The sequence below is a fragment of the Dreissena polymorpha genome, chromosome 2, assembly GCF_020536995.1.
Source record: "Dreissena polymorpha isolate Duluth1 chromosome 2, UMN_Dpol_1.0, whole genome shotgun sequence".
In the NCBI taxonomy this organism is placed as follows: domain Eukaryota; kingdom Metazoa; phylum Mollusca; class Bivalvia; order Myida; family Dreissenidae; genus Dreissena; species Dreissena polymorpha.
In genome coordinates this window covers 60,881,428-60,901,756 of record NC_068356.1, presented here as the reverse complement: position 1 = coordinate 60,901,756, position 20,329 = coordinate 60,881,428, and the positions used below count along the sequence as shown (strand labels likewise).

Below are 20,329 nucleotides of genomic sequence, written 5' to 3'. Positions count from 1 at the left end.
CATGAAGATTGGACAATAAATGTGGCCTCTAGAGTGTTTACAAGGTTTTACAAAAGCCATATATATCCTTATAAGGATAAATGCTCCACTCTCTGGTTGCCATGTTAAAAGACACCAAAACAATTTTCGAACTCATCCAAGATATCATTGGGACAAATCTTCTGACCAAGTTTCATAAAGATCTGAAAATAAATGTGGCCTCTAGAGTGTTAACAAGGTTTTACTATAGCCATAAAATGAAAAATGCCCCGCCCCCTGGCGGCTATGTTTTTTCAACCAACCGGCATCATTTTCGAACTCGTCCAAGATATTATTGGGATGAATCTTCTGACCAAGTTTCATGGGAATTTGGACAATAAATGTGGCCTCTAGAGTGTGAACAAGATTTTACTATAGCCATATAAGGAAAAATGCCCCGCCCCTTGACAGCCATGTTTTTCAAGCAAAGGTTACCATTTTTTAACTCATCCAAGATATCATTGGGACAAATCTTCTGAGCAAATTTCATGAAGATCGGAAAATAAATGTGGCCTCTAGAGTGTTAACAAGGTTGTACTATAACCATATAAGGAAAAATGACCCGCCCCCTGGCGGCCATGTTTTTCAACCAACCGGCATCATTTTCAAACTCGTCCAAGATATTATTGGGATGAATCTTCTGACCAAGTTTATGAAGATCGGAAAATAAATGTGGCCTCTAGAGTGTTAACAAGATTTTACTATAGCCATATAAGGAAAAATGCCCCGCCCCTTGGCAGCCATGTTTTTCAAGCAAACGTAATCATTTTCGTAACTCCAAACGTAACTCATCCAATATATCATTGAGACCAATCTTCTGACCAAATTTCATGAAGATTGGACAATAAATGTGGCCTTTGGAGAGTTTACAAGGCAAATGTTGACGCCGCACAACGGACAAAAGGCGATCACAAAAGCTCACCATGAGCACGTTGTGCTCAGGTGAGCTAAAAACTGCATTAAAATCGGTAATGTTTTGCCAAAATACTGGCGAGACTCAGCTTTATGTAGTAATCAGAATCATATACACCGTTTCTCATAGTATCGCTCTTTCTGATTGGTTGCTAAGGTTTGTGGCTATGTCCATATTCTTTTTTTTATATAAAGTTTCGAAACTCTTGTTCATGATTTTCTTAAATTATATTTTTATTTACTTTTTCACAAATAAGCGGCTTATACAACATTTGAATAACCTACTTATAAACCAAAAAACTAACACAATTATGTGTAATAAAAATGGAATAAACACCTTCTTTCAAATGACAACCGGAAATCATGAGAAAGATCGTCGTAATAGTTATTAATAAACAGCAAATAAATTTAAACTTTTTATAAATGTTAAAACATTAACTGATCAGCACTTCTTGAGGGATTTTCGTCAAAGACACGATACATCTTTTTTTTAAATTTATAACCCGTATAACCCCTCCCCGCGTTTTCTTTTCGACCAGGAAATATGCACTGTAAATACCTTGTTTCAGCTTTTAATATACTGCTTTTATGGTCGTTTTTCTAATCAATAAATCTACCTCTTGTTGCAGGATAGATATATTTTAAGATAATTTTATAACTATTATGCTTTGGAATTTTGAAATGGTCTAAAAACATATTGTAACCATCTCGCTTTATTGATAAAACGCACTTGTCGCTAAAAACTGAGAATACGTCCATTTAAACAACAGTTTAAAACTAGAGCTTGTCACAGACGTGACGTATACTCCCACGTGCCGCATAGACAAAGACTATTTTGCATGCTGTCTTCACAAACAAGATAATCTAATTTATGGCGATTTTTAAGAATAATTATGCCATTATCATTTAAGGCCATTTTTGACCTTTGAACTCAAAGTGTGACCTTGACCTTGGAGATATCGACATAATTCTTTCGTGCGACACACCGTCCAATGATGATGAACAAATGTGCCCAAAGAATTGAAAATGAACGACATAGTTATGGCCCGGACAAGCTCATTTATGGCCATTTATGACCTTTTAACTCAAAGTGTGACCTTGACCTTGAAGATATCGACGCAATACTTACGCGCGACACACCGTCCAATGATGATGAACAAATGTGCCCAAAGAATTGAAAATCTCACAATGAACGACATAGTTATGGCCAGGACAAGCTCATTTATGGCCACTTTTGACCTTTGAACTCAAAGTGTGACCTTGACCTTGAATATATCAACGTAATTCTTTCGCGCGACACACCGTCCAATGATGATGAACGAATGTGCCCATTGATTTGAAAATCTCACAATGAACGACATAGTTATGGCCCGGACAAGCTCATTTATGGCCATTTTTGACATTTTAACTCAAAGTGTGACCTTGACCTTGAAGATATCGACGTAATTCTTACGCGCGACACACCGTCCAATGATGATGAACAAATGTGCCAAATGATTTTAAAATCTTACAATAAATGACAAAGTTATGGCCCAGACAAGCTCATTTATGGCCATTTTTGACCTTTGAACTCAAAGTGTGACCTTGACCTTTGAGATATCGACGTAATTCTTTGGCGCGACACACAGTCCGATGATGGCGAACAAATGTGCCTAATGATTTTAAATCTCACAATGAACAACATAGTGTAATGCCGGTCCGTCTGGTGGCCGTCAGACGGTGCCAACATCACAAATTTTCTACTGAATAAAGAAAATGAAGACTGCATATATTAAAATATCGCTTTTTATTAACACAAAAGTCATTTCTCAAGTTTCATATTTCTGTTTTCTGATGTTATTCGTTTCTTAGCCTAAAAGAAAAATCAAGTCATCTAACCTCGTTATCCATGACCCTTTCCAATGAGTGCCAAAACGCAACTGAAACCAAACGACAGTTTGGCCCTATTTATACTCGTAGTAAAGTGACGTCATACGCATGTTTCAATGAATGACGTCACATGACTAAGCAAATCTTCAATGAATGGCATATGATTTAGCATAATTTTAATGAATGACGTCATATAATAGTATACATTCAAGATGGCGGAAAAGAGAAAATGCCGCGAAATACTTGCGAGTTAAATGTAATTTATGACAAAGGTAATCATCATAATATGATGAATTAATAAATAATATGCAAAGAACTTCACAATATATCATTATATTGATTGTACTAGTATAACATTTAATAATTATAGAATAAACAATGATTTATTCATGACATTGACAATCGTACTATGTGTACATCGTAACTGACTATTTAAAGGTAATAATAGGCATTGACATAGGTCATAGCATTAGTTATTGCCCGGAAAAGATTTCGGGGCAGACCGACCGACCGACCGACAAAGTGACTCCTATATAGTCCCAATTACCAATGGTAATTTGAGTATAACAATGTTGATTTAAGAAACAATGGGGGTGTCTTGAAGCATTTATTCAAATATACAAAATCATATAACAACTAACATGCAATTGCAATCCCTATTCAGAATTTAAAGTGATATTTTTGTGTTTAAAATAAGAAAACAAAGCGTAATTCTCTGCTAGAATCATTGATAATGAAAATGAGTAAAATCTAATTGCAGTTCCCAACAACAACTGGCCATCATGGACCATAATGAATCAATAACTATTCGTCTAAAAACAAACTACAATACAATATTTTACAAAAATGTTATCTTCATCGAATTTACTATCCAAAAAACGTTTTGTTATCAAAATATTTATAACTTAAAATCAATGATTACCTAATTGATTAAAACAAAACTGACTAAAATGTCTAATAAAGGATGCGTTTGTCAGAAACACAATGCCCCTTACTGCGCCGCTTTGAAGCAATATATTTGACTTTTGACCTTGAAGGATGACATTGACCTTTCACCACTCAAAATGTGCAGCTCCATGAGATAAACAAGCATACCAAAAGTTGCTATCTTCAATTTTGCAAAAGATATGGGCAATGTTTAAGTTTTCGGACGGACAGACTGACTGACGGACAGATTGACGGACAGTTCAACTGCTATATGCCACTCGACCGCGGACATGGGAAAAGGTAACCTAGCACTGGCAGTAAATATGGGGCTCATTTACAGGTCAGATTTGGAATCTCTGCTGTAAAATGAGATTTTAAATGAGTTAAAGGGAGGAAAATGCTGTAATAAAAAGAACATGCATAAACGGTAGTTGTTTCCCTTGTTTGAACCATGCTAAATCCTTAAAATGCCTATTTCCAGTAACTGTGACCTTCACCTGTGACCTTGACCTTTGACCTCAAAATCAATATGGGTCATCTGCAAGTCATGATCAATGTACCTATGAAGTTTCATGATCCTAGCCCCAAGCGTTCTTTAGTTATCATCCGGAAACCACCTGGTGGACGGACGGACGGACGGACCGACAGACCGACCGACATGAGCAAAGCAATATACCACCTCTTCTTCGAAGGGGGGCATAAAACACAGAAAGTATGCCTAATAGGATTTCGATATGTGTTGTGTTGGAAAATAAGTATAAGGCACATTCGCTTATTTTCGGAATGTTGAACATTAGGAGCCACTTCTACACTTGCTTCCTGCGTGGAGTTTGACGCATATTTACATGTGTAAATACCCTCAGCGTCGTGTCCGTATTTTACTGTCACAGTCTCAACAATAAATATATGAATAATTTATGGGATTATCTGATACAAAAATAAATGGACAACATTCTAACAACATTTGAACAGTATAGTTACTTATCTACGGTTCTGATTATACATTAATGAGCTATGTTGTAACACAATCAATAATACCGCATACGGTCAGAATTTAAATCACACATCTATACTCAAAAATAAGTTTTTGTTTTCTTTGTTAATTATGAATGTGAAAATGTCAATGCTTAAAATAAAATACAACAACCAGTATTAACTTAACTGACTGTTTGGATCAACAGTGACATCCACGGCTATTTTATACACAAAAATGTACTACAAAAAGTTAGTAAACCTTTTGTAATGTTCTTTTTTGTAAGTACGATGTACACGTACGATGCCAAGTTGAAACAATTACTGCCTTTGAATATTGTTAATAAATGTAAACTGGAGCTTTAAATGGAATGCACATTTTACATACTTTTAGTAATATATTCAAGTAAGTGTTTTAATGAGGTGCAGTTTTGATAACAAGCCAACAACAAAGATGATTTACCAAACAACAGGAATGCCATTAAGCTACATTTGCATATTAGTTAGTGTCTGATAATCTTTTTAATTTTGGTATGTAGCAAAACTCTTTGGCAGCTTTGAAGAATTAATTGTATTGTCAAACTCGTTTCTTCAGTAGCTACTCAGATATATTCTTTCAATAACAATAACACTAAGTAATTCACTATAAATTCACTAAAGAGTGTCATCAATATGGCCAGTTAATAGGTTAAAATCAAATATGTAGTTTAATTGAGGTTTTAGAATGATAAATTTATATGTAAAGCATACAATTACTTCTTATTATACCCAAACGATTTATAGAACCTTGGTAAAGAACCGTTAATGAATAATATTTGTTTTATACGGATAACATTAAGCAAAATATTTTAAAGATGTTGCTAAAAATTCACTCAATGATTTAAATTTTAAGTATCCATAACATTCTTATTAAAGGGAGCAGGAAAATTTATATAACTTTTAATGGGACAGTTTTTGGTGAATGTAAATAAGTTTATACAATATTTTTTTCAGCATGTTAAATTCTTTGGAATCTCATTCCGTCTTTTTCATGCAAAAAACAAGACGACCATAAAAAAACTTACTTTTTTATCTATACTTATTCATGAACAAATCTAGACCAACTCTCAAAGCATCAACAATCGTTTCTGTCACGCACTGAAAGGTACTGAGTATGAGTAACTATTTTAATATGCGTATACTAGATAACATGTATAACAATTAGTATTTATAAGCTTTGTTACCTTTTCCCAATAGACAATGAAGTATACTTTTGTAAACTCAACCGAAATCTTTTAAAAAGTAATATAATATGAAAATACAGCATGTTATCTTTGGATGGTGTGGACTGGGGCGTTTCAACCTTCAAACATCTGTTGACAAGAGCAATAACAAAATTTTGAATAAATAATAATCACAACACTATCAGGCCAATAAAGGAGGTGGCATTTTTGAAAATGCTGGACTCATGAAAATTACCTATCAAAAAAGCCCTTTCTCAGCAGTTGAGCTAGAATTTGAGCAAAAGATGTCACATATATACTATTTATAAAATAAATAAAATATCACAAATATCAATAAAAATATGAATCATTATTAATTTGTCTCTTTAAACCAACTATCATAGAATTTTTAACAATAAAATTATTACATTCGTATGTACAATTCAGCTGTTTCCACGTTTGTTTTATTTTCTTCCTAAATATGCTTTTATTCAATTCAATGCTGAGATAAATGCTTGTATGCATCAGACCTGAATAAACACGTATACCAAATATAACGAATGCATAAAAAGAACAAACATATCACAACAAATATCACAGCCATCAAAATCCATAATGAATCAAATGTCTGAAAACAAACTAAAATACAATATTTTACAAAAATGTTATTTTAATCGAATTTACTATCCAAAAAACGTTTTGTTATCAAAATATCGTAATACACAGGAATGTAAATACTATGATTTTATACACTTAAAATCCTACGGTAAAGAAGTTGTAAAAAAACACAGAAAGTATACCTAATATGATTTCGATATGTGTTGTGTTGGAAAATAAGTATAAGGCACATTCGCTTATTTTCGGAATGTTGAACATCGTATCCAAGGGATTCAAATAATGAAAATTGGCACAATCAGCAAACAGAAGAAAATTACATATGTTCCTGTGTTAAAGTCACTTGCAATGTTATTAACAGATTTTGGAGCCACTTGCATGCTTGCTTCCTGCGTGGAGTTTAACACATCTTTACATGTGTCAGTACCCTCGGCGTCGTGTCCGTATTTTAAAATCTTCAGTGTCCCACCATCGTCCATTGGTGTTATGTTATACGTTTGATCATGAATTAGTTCTGCTAAACCGCAGTCATGAAATGACGAACAGCTACCAATTTTGACTCTTTCATTTTGATTCTTTGAGCTTTTTGCAGTAAAATAGAAGTCAAAAGTTTTGACCCCAGAGCATCTTATTTCAACTTCTTGTCCATCAACGATATTTTCTGTCATAAGCTCTAGTTTAATGCACTTGGCTACTGAAAAATATATTGGTCAATATTCTGTATTGTTTATATAATAATGCCTTAAAAGGGTCAACCCAAACCACAGGGAAAATATTAGAAATGCATATAAACACATGGAGGCCCTATCAAAGCGTCATTAAACACAGGAATTAATGTTTTGTGAAATACATTATGAAAACAATAAATACGGCAATTGAGAAGAAAGTCTCAAAACCATGAGATCATACATGTAATATTGTTCTTCTTTGTTTCGAAATCCCATATGAAGGTGGGGTGTGAAATGATGTGTGTAGAGGTGAGAGTATAGGGGATGGCTGTGCGTGATGGGTGGTTGTGTGGAGATGGCTGTGTGTGAAGGTTTTTTTATTGACGTGCGTTGGCTTAAATAACCATAGCTCAATTCGTTCTCGATATACTAATGCTTTGAGCCAAAAAACATCATTAATATTTTGTTTAAAAGGAAATGCCTCGACATTGACCAAATAAATCCCAAGTTCAATACCTGAATATATAGAGAATACATGGTTGGTGCCGAGATGGAGAAAGTTTATCCGGTGAGGCTTCAATTTTACAGTACCGCCCATTTAATATATTTATTTTTTATGTTACAGTTCTGCCCTGGATTTTGTTCACGTCATCGTATCTTCGCTTGTCAATTACGTCAAACGATATTCTTTCTCTGCTCCCGGGTTACATAGATTTTTGTGACGTCATCTCTTCATACTCCATGCTTTCAATAGTTTAATCAACATGCATAGGCCATTGAGTTTAAAGCGTTCAATTTTAACTATATTTTCTCTCTGACAGGCGTTTCTTGTTTGATTTATTTTTTAGCATTCACATAAACAACCAAGCTATATAATATGGATCCTTTACATCCATTATTGCTGCTTCTTACTGTATTTGCGCGATGATGATCTAAAATATTAACTTCATGACGCTATATTTTAAAATCTTTTTCTATAAAGAAAGAATGTAGTTGACACTTGTTTGTAGTTTTATTTCATCGTTCCTCAAAAAGTTCTAAATCTCTTACTCTAGTATCTTTCCTACCATTGAGTAATTAAATGGTAATTAAATTGAATGCGTCTATTCCCTTTTATTATTGTTTAATTTGAGTTACAATGCTATGAGGTAAAATTTTATTTACACTTAAATGTATCATGAATATTGCTGGGCCAAGTGTGAGGTTGAGCGCTCTAAAACCGGTTTAAATCCCCAATGCTTTGCATTGACCGTTCCAAGGCGGTGACCCCAGCTTTATTCTTATATGTGTTTATGTTGTTTTGTATTGTGCTGTTTTGTGCCGTTTTGTACTGTTTTGGCAATCGGTCACATGCCAAGAATAAAGGACCAACTAATCGTATATAATAAGAATTCAATACTGCTCCAGCAGCTAGAGTATCACTTCTTTACATAAGAAAAAGAAAATAGGGCGAGCTTTCGGCAGCAACCATGTATTTGATTTATCCATTTAAAATTATGTCCTTAACACACGTGATCAAAGACAAAAGATTAATTGACATAACAGAATAATTATTCAAGTCGGGCCTCCAACATGTACACAATATTGCTGACGACCGATAAACTACCGAGTTTTGTCAGGAAAAAATACTTCCACATTCAACTGGTCCTTTTAATACTTTTCAATTGTAAATATTAGAAGAAATAACAAATGAATCGAGAATACGAAATGTTTTTTTAAAAGAAATTGAAAAAAATGTCAAAAAATGTGTTCAAGTTCAAGGTCGTGGACTAAAACGAGTGTCTGTGAAAACAGATGAAAAAGTTAAATGTCACACGATGAAATATTTCATATAAACTGAGAATTTTTAAATATTAACAATTGTGCCTGCAAATAAGGATAAGGATTTTCATTTAAATATAGTGTTAGTTTGTTCGATTTAATGATATTTCAAAGAAAAATAAAATCAATTGCAGACGACCGAAAATAAGTGTGTATTAGTGGAGTGAAACCCTTTTATTCATATACACAGAAACGCCGTATATTAAAGGTTATGAGTAAATAAATTTACAGGCAAAATTGTTTACTTCATTGCCATATGTTTGCTTGAATTCAGTACGCATGTATAACTTTTAGAATTTTATTTTAGAAAAAAACATTTGTCAGGAACTTCGCATGTACATTTTGTACAAGGTCAAATATTAGAACATGTTAATCGACGCGTAGGAATACGTATTTACGGTTGCCGGATATCTACTAGTTTATTCGACCCTGCTTTATTTTGGTCAATGTTTGCAACAGAGGTAGGATAAAATATACTTTTGTATAAAATTTCAGTAAAATTGCTTGGTTTATTACCAAGTTATTTAGTATGCTTTTATCTCTGCAAGACATTGACCGTTTCCCTACAAACTTCAATTGCAATCTCATATGGTATTTTGAATGAACTAAGCATGAGTTATTGTACTGGAACCAATTATCTTCATAAAATTGTATTAAAAGTGACCTTAACTAAATCTTTAATCCCAAATAAAGTTTTGATGGAATTAATTGATGCATCGCATAAGCTTATTCATTCTTTAGATAAATAAATAAATAAAGAAAACAGATTCAATTTTTTATATATGATAGCAGTGCAATTGACCTTATGCAAGCCACATGAAACATGATTGCATAATAAAAATCGGCCTCTAGAGAGGTAACAATGTTCTTCTAAGATTCAACATGTTGACGTATTTTCAAGCCCTTTAAGACATTCAAAGTCGAAATATAAGGTGTCAAAATATAACTATTCCTACCAAGTCAATGTTCAATAATAAGTATGGCCTCTAGACGGGTATCAATATTTTTCTAAGATTTTTACCAGATGAGCTACTTGTTCTGATGAAGTTTTATCAAGAGGTCACAAAACAGCTACCTCATCGAGAGTGCTAAGAAGTTTGTTTTCTAAGATTTGGCCCATTACCTAGTTTCCCATACCACTCCATCCAGATCGAAACTTGACTTAGATATCGCCAATGTTAACATTCTCCAAGCTTCAACTAGAGTGAGTTTCTTAAGTAAAATCTTTATTCTACGAATTTACCCAATAGTGTTAATGACCACACTTGACAAGAATAAACTTTTGCTTAGATATTGTAATATTTATAAACATTCTGGTCATGCTCCAGGCAAACTGAAGCATAAATGTAGCTTTTAGAGTGACAAATAAGTTTATTAAGGCTTTATTTAGTGACCTAGTTTTTAAATTAAGGGTTATATATTATCAGTGTAGGATTACAAATAAATGATTCTAGTAGGAAAACAATCGATTTTAAATGACTTGAAGTACTAATCATGTTTGTTACCATATTCTGAAACAGATTTTAAATTAGTATATATATTTGTGTCATATGATAAACATTCTTACCAAGCTGCATCAAGATTGATTCATAAATAAGGACTTCTTAAGCGTTAACAAATAAATAAGGTCTTCTTGAGCGGTAACCAGGTTTTACAAAATATTGTCAGTAGTATATCTTGTATCAGGAAAACTGCTCCACCTTCTGGAGGAAATGATCAAAATAGAAGACCTAAACCATTTTTGAACTTGGCTGAGATATCATTAGAAATGTTAAGTGCAAGTTTTATGACAATAATACAAAAAATGTGGCTTCAACTGTATTTAGAAGGTTCTGCTATAGCAATATAAAGAAAACTTCCCCGCCCCTGGAGGCCATATTTTTTATGAACCGGAATACTTTTCTATCAAGGCTATGATATCATTTGCTGTGATACCATTAGATGCTATGTTCTTAGAATGATTTATAATGACTGTGTAAAAATATGACATCTAGAACATTTCCGAGATTCTTTATTTTATTGGTGAATAAGTTTTTAACCTCCCCAGACTTAGTTTTAAAAACTTCCAAATAACACAAACTTTCTTAAAAAGACTCATTAGATTGCGAAATAAATTGTGTATTTTGATTGCATACAGATAGTTTTGATAACACACAAGACGGCGATGAACACAAATTGCTCACAAAAGCTCTCCATATACATGTTCTGCTTAGGTGAGTTATCAAGAGAGCCATAATGACCTTTTAGCGCTCAATTAAGTTCAAGGTGCACCATTTTTCATAGACTTCACCAGGTGACCTAGTTTTTGAAATCAATTGACTTCCATTCAAACATGGCATTCATATTTTAACATAAACATTCTCACTTTTCTTAGATTTAATCCAACAAAATAGTTTTTATATTACTGCAGTTACCGAGATTCGATTGTGACCTACATATTAAAACAATAAAACATTCTAACCAAGTTTTATCAAAATTAAGTACTAAAAGCTTCAAAAGTGTCACAAGTCTAAAAGTTGACCCGGTTACATAGAATTAGAAACATAGACCATTGGCTTTGTCACCAAGTTTCATCAAAGTTATGAAAACAATGTGGCTGTTAGAGTGGTAAAAAGTTAAATGATGATCATTCATAACACCAGACACAGAGTGATCACGCAAGCTAACCTTAATAAATGTGTGGAGTTGAATATGTAATCCCTAAGTTCGTTTTCAGAATATTTATAAATATTGTCAAACTTACCTAAACCTAACCGCAGGAGCACGACAACCTGAAAATAAAACGATAAATTAAAAAAAAGTTGTAAAAAATTTAATAATGAAGTTTAAAATACAATTTGTATTCATGACAAAAACATGGCAACACCGTGTCACCATGGTTTCCAACATTAAGTCATTATTTTGATTAAAAAAATGCAATTAAAAGTAAGGTCTGCATGTGCCCAGTTTATTTCACGCTCTTTTATAAAAAAACAACATAAAGTTTCGCCAAGTCCTATTGTGAATGCTTTTTAAACAATAAAATGGTAACATGATTCGGTTCGAATTTAGTTAAGAGGAAACATTCAAAAGGAAAATAACCAAATTATGGATCTGTACTGAAAGTTTTTGACTGTTTGTAAAAATAAAATAATTTGCATAATCAAAGGACGATGGGTTCACTGTTACTTTCATATGATGCATTTTTAAGAAGTAATGAGCTGTTTAATTTAAAGAGATGTGATATAATTATTAACCCAGTGTATATGAGTAACTTGATTCAGTCATCCAAGACAGACAAGTATCGGGGTTGAGCATGCCAAATATCAAGTTGCTATCTTCAATATTGCAAAATTTGACATTTGAACTTGACCTTGACTTTTCAACACTCAAAATGTGCTGCTCACTGAGATACACTTGCATGCCAAATATGAAGTTGCTATCTTCAATATTGCAAAAGTTATGATCAATGTAAAAGTTTTCGGATGGACGCAAAGACTGACGGACAGTTCAACTACTACCGGGGAAATAAAAAAGGAAAACAATAGGGCCTTAAAGGCCCAAAGTCGCTTACCTGAGATACCAAGATATTATTGGGACATACTTTCTGACCAAGTTTCATGAAGATCGGAAAATAAATGTGGCCTCTAGAGTGTAAACAAGGTTTTACTACAGCCATATAAGGAAAAAAGCACCGTCCCCTTGCAGCCATGTTTTCGAACCAACCAGCATCATTTTTGAACTCTTCCAAGATATTATCGGGATGAATCTTCTGTGCGAGTTTCATGAAGATCGGACATTAAATGTGGCCTCTAGAGTGTTAACAAGATTTTACTATAGCCATATAAGGATAAATGCCCCGCCCCTTGGAAGCCATGATTTTCAAGCAAACATAATTATTTTTGAACCAATCCAAGATACCATTGAGACCAATCGTCTGACCAAATTTCATGAAGATTGGACAATGAATGCGCCTCAAGAGTGTTAACAAGGTTTTACTATAGCCATATAAGGAAAAATGCCCCGCCCCTTGTGGCCATGTTTTTAAAGCAGCCAAAACTATTTTCAAACTGATCAAAAATATCATTGGGACAAATCTTCTGAGCAAGTTTCATGATGATTGGAAAATAAATGTGACCTCTGGAGTGTTAACAAGGTTTTAATATAGCCATATAAGGAAAAAAGCCCCGCCACAGTGGTGGCCATGTTTTTCAACTCACCGGCATCATTTTAAACTCGTCAAAGATATTATTGGGATGAATCTTCTGACCGAGTTTCATGAAGATCGGACTATGAATGTGGCCTCTAGTGTTAACAAGATTTTACTATAGCCATATTTAGCCATATAAGGAAAAATGCCCCGCCCCTTGGCAGCCATGTTTTTCAAGCAAACGTAATCATTTTTTAACTCAACCAAGATAGCAATAAGACCAATCTTCTGACCATATTTCATGAAGATTGGAAATAAATATGGCACGACGGACAAAAGGCGATCACAAAAGCTCACCATGAGCACATTTTGCTCAGCATGTTTTTTTCAGCTTTTTGGGAAGATAGCCCATGGCTTTGAAATTGGGAATTTTATCGGCATTTTCAAAAAATTGGGAAAATAAATTGGGTTTTAAAACTAAATGAATGAGTTTAGCATATTTAATAACAAACATCACCATGATCAACAGTTTTCCGAATAATAAGCTCACACAAAGTCTGCAGTCACATAAGGCACCATTTTATTAGGAGGCGCTTCATCTTCTTCTGAAGAACTACTGCTTTCAACATGTTGAATATCAGTTAGCACTTTGCTTCGGAAATCAACGATGACGATGCAAAAGAGTCACTTGTTATTAAATTACTATCATTTACAATGGAAGATGTTTCAATGGGAAGACTTGTACTTCTTGACGATGTTTGTTTATTTAATGACGCTTGCTTAAAAAAGCAACAGTTTGCGTTTTCCCACCAGGGTTTTGCTTAGGAATCTTTTTTACGTATATTGCGCGACATCTTTGTTTTCCATTCAGCCGAATCACAAAACCTTGAATTTCATTGCAAATATAATAAGCACCTGAACAAGGTCATAATATACTAAATAGTTTCCCTATATAATTCAATGTAAAAGCGACATCTTTGAGCGAAAATAAATGCAACATTTTGCACATAACCATACCTTTTCTTAAAGGCCATTCTAAGCGGAGTCGATTTATGCAATAAAAAAGATATGTCATACGAACCAAGAAAGAACTTGTCAAAAGGCCGTTTTCTAGTGGAATGTAACATTTTTCAGTGCAATGTTTTACTATAGTCTTTAAGTTTATCATATGTCAGGGATTTAGTAGTGAGCACCTATTCACGCCCTACTACTTTGTCCAAAAGATAAAACCAGAACAATAGTTTAAAGTGTACAACATGCCTTCGAATCAACTATGATATTTTCTAATACCGACGTTATCCAAATCGAGGTAGAGTCTCAAACCCGTCCGAGACTGGATCGGAATACGCTTTGTTAAAAAGCAAAACAGCCGATGTCATTAGCGTTTTTTCCCAATTGGGAATTTTTTTTAGAGAATTTTGGGAACAAAGTATACTTTTTGCAATTGGGAATATAGCCGAATTTCGGCTATAAAATCGGGCCAAAAAACCCTGCTCAGGTGAGCTAAAAAGCCATATATAGCCTTATCAGGAAAAATGCCCCGCCCCCTGATTGCATGTTTTTAAAGAAACCAATACAATTTTCGAAGTTGAACTCATCCAAGATATCATTGGAACATATCTTCTTACCAAGTTTTATGAAGATCGGAAAATAAATGTGGCCTCGAGAGTGTTAAAAAGGTTTTACTATAGCCATATAAGGAAAAATGCCCCGCCCCCCTGGCAGCCATGTTTTTCAACCAACCGGCATCATTTTCAAACTCGTCCAAGATATTACTGGGATGAATCTTCTGATCAAGTTTCATGAAGATCAGACAATAAATGTGGCCTCTAGAGAATTAACAAGGCCAATGTTGACGCCGCACAACGGACAACGGACGACGGATAAAAGGCAATCACAAAAGCTCACCATGAGCACGTTGTGCTCCGGCGAGTTAAAACATAATTGGGGTGGATTCTGGGGTTGGGCTTGGGGGTGTTTTGGGTGGAGTCCATTGTGATATGTCAGGTAAGCGTTGTTTTGCCGAAGTATGAATTAAATCTGATCCTAAATAAAGAAGTTATGGCCATTTAAGCAAAATTTATTTATTTGACCTTGAGATTCAAGGTCATTCAAAGGTCAATGTAACATTCAACTTGCCATGTACAGTACCCTCATGATAGAAAGAAAGTATTTGAAGTTTAAAGCAATAGCCTTGATACTTTAGAAGTAAAAAGCATATAAACACAAAATTTAACAAATTATTCAAATTTACTAAGTTAAAAAGGGCCATAATTTCGTCAAAATGCCAACCAGAATTATGCAACTTGTCCTGTACAGTCCCCTTATGAGAGTTAGCGAGTATTTTAAGTCTGAAAACAAAAGCTATGATACTTTAGGAGTAAAATGGACCAAAACACAAAACTTTACAAAATGTTCAATTTTCTAAGTATAAAAGGGGCCATAATTCTGTCAAAATGCCAGTCAGAGTTACATAACTTTGCCTGCCCAGTCCCCTTATGATAGTTAGTAAGTGTGGCAAGTATGAAAGCAATAGTTTTAATACTTAAGGAAGAAAGTAGACCTAAACACAAAACCAACTTTTTATTTTTCTAAGTATAACAATCGGCATAACTCTAAAAATAATGCAGACAGAGTTATGCAACTTTACATACACAATTGTCTTCTTGCCATAAAGAAGTATTCCAAGTTTGAGTTAATTATCTTTGATAGTGTTAGTTATTTAACTTTATAAAAAAAACTTTCACCAACGCCGACGGCGATGCCGGGGCGACGCTTGGGCGAGTAGAATAGCTCTCATTTTGCTTTGAAAAGTCGAGCTAAAAAAGTGTCACAAACGATAACCCAGTATCTCTAAAATATTATTACCAATTCAATGTTAGGATTTATTCATATTGGTTGACTGGCGGGGAAAATCTTCTATATAATTGCTATTGATAAAAGGTGAATGAAATTGCTTTTGATAAAGGGTGAATGAAGATCCGAATATACACAAGGGCTGTTTGTAAAACATGCATGCCCCCATATGGGCTGTCAGTTGTAGTGGCAGCCATTGTGTGAATATGTTTCTTGTCACTGTGACGTTGACCTTTGACCTAGTGACCTGAAAATCAAAAGGAGTCATCTGCCAGTCATGATCAATGTACCTATGACGTTTCATGATCCTAGGCCTAATTATTCTTGAGTTATCATCAGGAAACCATTTAACTGGCTTGAGTCACTGTGACCTTGAACTTTGACCTAGTGACCTGAAAATTAATGAAAATTAATAGGGGTCATCTGCCAGTCATGATCAATGTACCTATGAAGTTTCATGATCCTAGGCGTAAGCACTCTTGAGTTGTCATCCGGAAACCATTTTACTATTTCGAGTCACTGTGACCTTGACCTTGGACCTAGTGACCTAAAAATCAATAGGGGTCATCTGCCAGTCATTATCAATGTACCTATGAAGTTTCTTGATCCTAGGCGTAAGCATTCTTGAGTTATCATCCGGAAACCATTTTACTGTTTCGAGTCACTGCGACCTTGAGCTTTGACCTAGTGACCTGAAAATCAAAAGGGGTCATCTGCCAGTCATGATCAATGTACCTATGAAGTTTCATGATCCTAGGCCTAAGCGTTTTTAAGTTATCATCTGGAAACCATCTGGTGGAAGGACCGACGGACGGACAGACCGACTGACATGTGCAAAACAATATACCCCCTCTTCTTCGAAGGGGGAATAATAAATGTAAATAAGTAGTTCTGACTCTATATCATCTATCTATCATTATCGAAGCTTAACTTATTCCTTTATTTGATTACAAAAACACAACTTCTTTAATCAATGTAATTCATTTACGTGGGCCTTGTCTCTCCTTAAAAAGATTTTACGACAAATTATACTAAACACTGATTGTTTAGCAAACAGCAAATAAACATTAATTATATAACAATTTACCGGTCCTGTGTACAGAAGTATTAGATCTCGCATGTTCATATACAAATAACTTTTACAAAATTACGTTAGGTCGGTAGTGACTAGTAATGGTTGGTGTTAAAGGACCGGTCACATCGAGATAACGGACGAGAAACGGACATAAAATCATATCATCGCTCCTTGTTCGCGATGTCCGGTGACATCCGTTCCGTCCGTTTTGAAGTTTTGAGCATGTTCAAAATTTTCCACCGGATAAAACGGACAGAGACATCCGTTTAATGTGCGGTCTTTGTACGTTAGCTTACGGTTTGTTCGGAACTCGTGCGTTACACTTCCTGAATGTATCCGGTTTATGTCCGTAAATGTCCGGGTGTTCTGGTCCACCACCGGACAACTACCGGACCAATACCAGATAAACCGAACCGTTCCGGACACCTAACGCATGTTCAACAGATAATAACGGACAGCTAACGTATACAGAAATGCGAGAAAAGAGGCGGAACAAAACTGTTGACATACATTTATTCGTAATTAGCCTGTGGGTCGAAGTATCATTTCATTTTGGTACGCCTTGTGAGAAGGACATGTGCAAAAGAGTGTCGTGCTCGCATTCAATTAGAGTGTCAAGCCACCCTCGTGCAGGCCCAGATTGGCCTTTTGGATGCTAATCTGGCCATGCATCGTCTTGCTCAACTGAGAGCAAGGATACGGATACAGCGCAGATGGTGGTTCAGAGCTTGGCTGGGCCCCGAGCGGAGGCGTCAGTTCGGTCTGTATGACCAACTTATGGTCGAACTACGACAAGAGGACCAACGCGCATTCATCAGCATCATGAGAATGCCACCAGAGATGTTTGATGAGATTCCCGCTCGAGTTAGCCCAAGGATAACGAAACAGCTCAACAACTTCAGACTTACAATTGAACCATGGATGAAGTTAGCAATTGCGATGCGGCATCTTGTGTCTGGTTCAAAGTACCGTGATATGCGATTCGGCTGGAGGGTACCCCACAACACTATTTCTCTTCTCGTGCCAGAAGTAAGAACCGCTTAATTAACTATAGTGTTAAAATAAATTTAAAAAAGCTTCTGTTAGCCATTTTAATATATGTATATATTTTAATGTCTACTTCTATCCTAATTTTACATGAATTACATTGTGTTTAGTTATTGGTATAGGATAAAAGGCAAATAGATGAGTGCACGCACTACAACAATAACCTCCTAAAGTGTATATAACCATTACTACTGTCTTGTGCGCATATCTTGAAATGCGCTCAGTTATAAGCACTGTTTATCAAGTAGTATATTTTTACCTAATCATCCACTAGAAGTCATGGATTATCTACTGTGTCATACACTTATAATCCACACTAGCTTATCATACAGTAAATTTCAGAGGTCCAGATAAGATGCGTATAAGATACGCATGAATTATAGTTTATTATTATGAGTGAAAAAAATTATCATAAAAATTGGCATACGCATTTTGTGCAATTATCAGTTGGACCAACAGTGCCCCAATTCGGATTATTTTATCAGCCATTTCAAAATGCATGTTTATGTAAAAAAGAGTAAATATTCTTTATTATTTATACATGTTTTCTGCATGTTCATGTATAAATTTTTTATAAAATACAAAATCAAAGAGTATTTTAAATTCCCCCGCAAAAGTCTTTGATTTTGTATTTTACTCATCAGCTAAAACGTCATGAAAAACTCTTCATCTTAAAAACTTATCTGGAGAATTGATCATACTGTTTTCTTTTACACTTAAGGTTTGTAGAGCAGTCATAGGTGGGTATGCTGATGAGGTAATGCCGTTGCCAACAACAGCTGCCGATTGGAAGCGAATTGCTGACGGCTTCAGGAACAGCTGGAATTTTCCCCATACTCTCGGTGCTATTGATGGCAAACATATTGCCTGCAACTGCCACCAAGATCCGGGTCTACGTATTTTAACTACAAGAAGTACTTCTCCGTTGTCCTGCTTACTCTGGTGGATTCTGACTACAAGTTCGTCTGGGCTGACATTAGAGGCCGTGGTGCTGCATCCGATGCACAGTTGTGGATTGAGTCTGACCTAAAGGCAGCAGCTAAGAACGGAGACCTGACCTGCCAGAACCTGAAGCTTTGCCACATGATACTGAGGATGTACCCTACTGTTTCATCGTTACTGACCGTTTTTTTGTACGTTGGTGTTCGGTACTTTTCCGTTTCTCTCACGTTGGGAGAACGTTTTGTTCGGTACTAATTCGTTACACTGCCGTTTTATTCGGTAGACGTTCGTTAGTCCCGCGGTTATATCCGTTAGCCGACCGTTAATTATCCTGTACATATCCGTTAAGCGTACGTTTTTCCCGTTACATCACCGGTACTTGTGCGGCCATTGTGTGTTTTATACGCTTCACACACCGATTGCGAGAGTCTTGAGCGGCAGAGCAGGTAAATTTTATCACCCGATAACCACATTCTGCATATTTTGTCCGTTTTCTCTCCGCTACATATTCGTTCGTCGGTCTGACCGGGCCTTAAGAAATTAAGGATGGAAGGATAACAGATAAATACTTTTACGCCTGATTAGTCAAGCTCATAACCAGGATTTTCAACCACGATGCAATACCTTAAAAGGGTTTCATGTCAGCGACCTACATAAGTATGTCAACGCAATATAATTCTTTAATCTTAAGAACGAATACGAACCAATCTTAGGCACATGTTGTTTTTCATTTCTTTCGGCAATTCAGCTTTCTTCTGCGTCCGAACTGAAAAGAAAAAATCTAAATCCAAAAATGATCATAATTAATATAATCAGAAAACCGTATTACTTAAGGGCCCAGTTTACACGGTCGGCATTAACAATAGTCCGACTTTCCAGGGCAACATTAAATATTACTCCTGATAAATAAACAAGAGGGCCAAGATGGCCCTAGTTCGCTCACCTGAGAGGAGTCGTTTCATTCAATCTTTACCTAACGTCAAACATGACCTAGATATTGACCAGACAAACATCCTGGTCAAGTTTCATCATTATTGAACCAAAACTCTGGCGTAGGGAATGTTTTTGTTTTTGTAAAATTTGAAATGGTGACCTATATTTTGAGTTGACCCCTCAAACATCAAAATTTGCTAACAAGGATTTTGTATAATATAATGAAAATTTGGACAATCTAAGGGCAATAATAATGGCATTAAATATGTGATTTTGCTCATCATCAAACTTGACTGAAATCTTATAGCAACTTTGATAAAGAATGCTTGAGAAATGTGAATGC

At 35.2% G+C, this 20,329-nt stretch overlaps 2 long non-coding RNA genes across 3 annotated transcripts in view; one reads left to right on the top strand and one right to left on the bottom strand.

Moving 5' to 3' along the window:
• The window catches only part of LOC127867252 (uncharacterized), a 133,888-nt gene that overhangs the window by 57,217 nt on the left and 56,342 nt on the right, over positions 1–20,329 (top strand). The window lies entirely within an intron of this gene.
• The window catches only part of LOC127867234 (uncharacterized), a 68,004-nt gene continuing 51,068 nt past the window's right edge, over positions 3,394–20,329 (bottom strand). The window contains exons 2-5 of one of the 2 annotated variants that reach the window (XR_008043385.1): positions 19,758–19,819; positions 11,748–11,775; positions 6,701–7,209; positions 3,394–4,444 (exon numbers count right to left, since the gene is read on the bottom strand). This is a non-coding gene — a long non-coding RNA (uncharacterized LOC127867234). Of the gene's footprint in view, positions 7,210–11,747; positions 11,776–19,757; positions 19,820–20,329 lie in introns of both variants that reach the window. The other variant, XR_008043384.1, reaches the window with a different exon arrangement.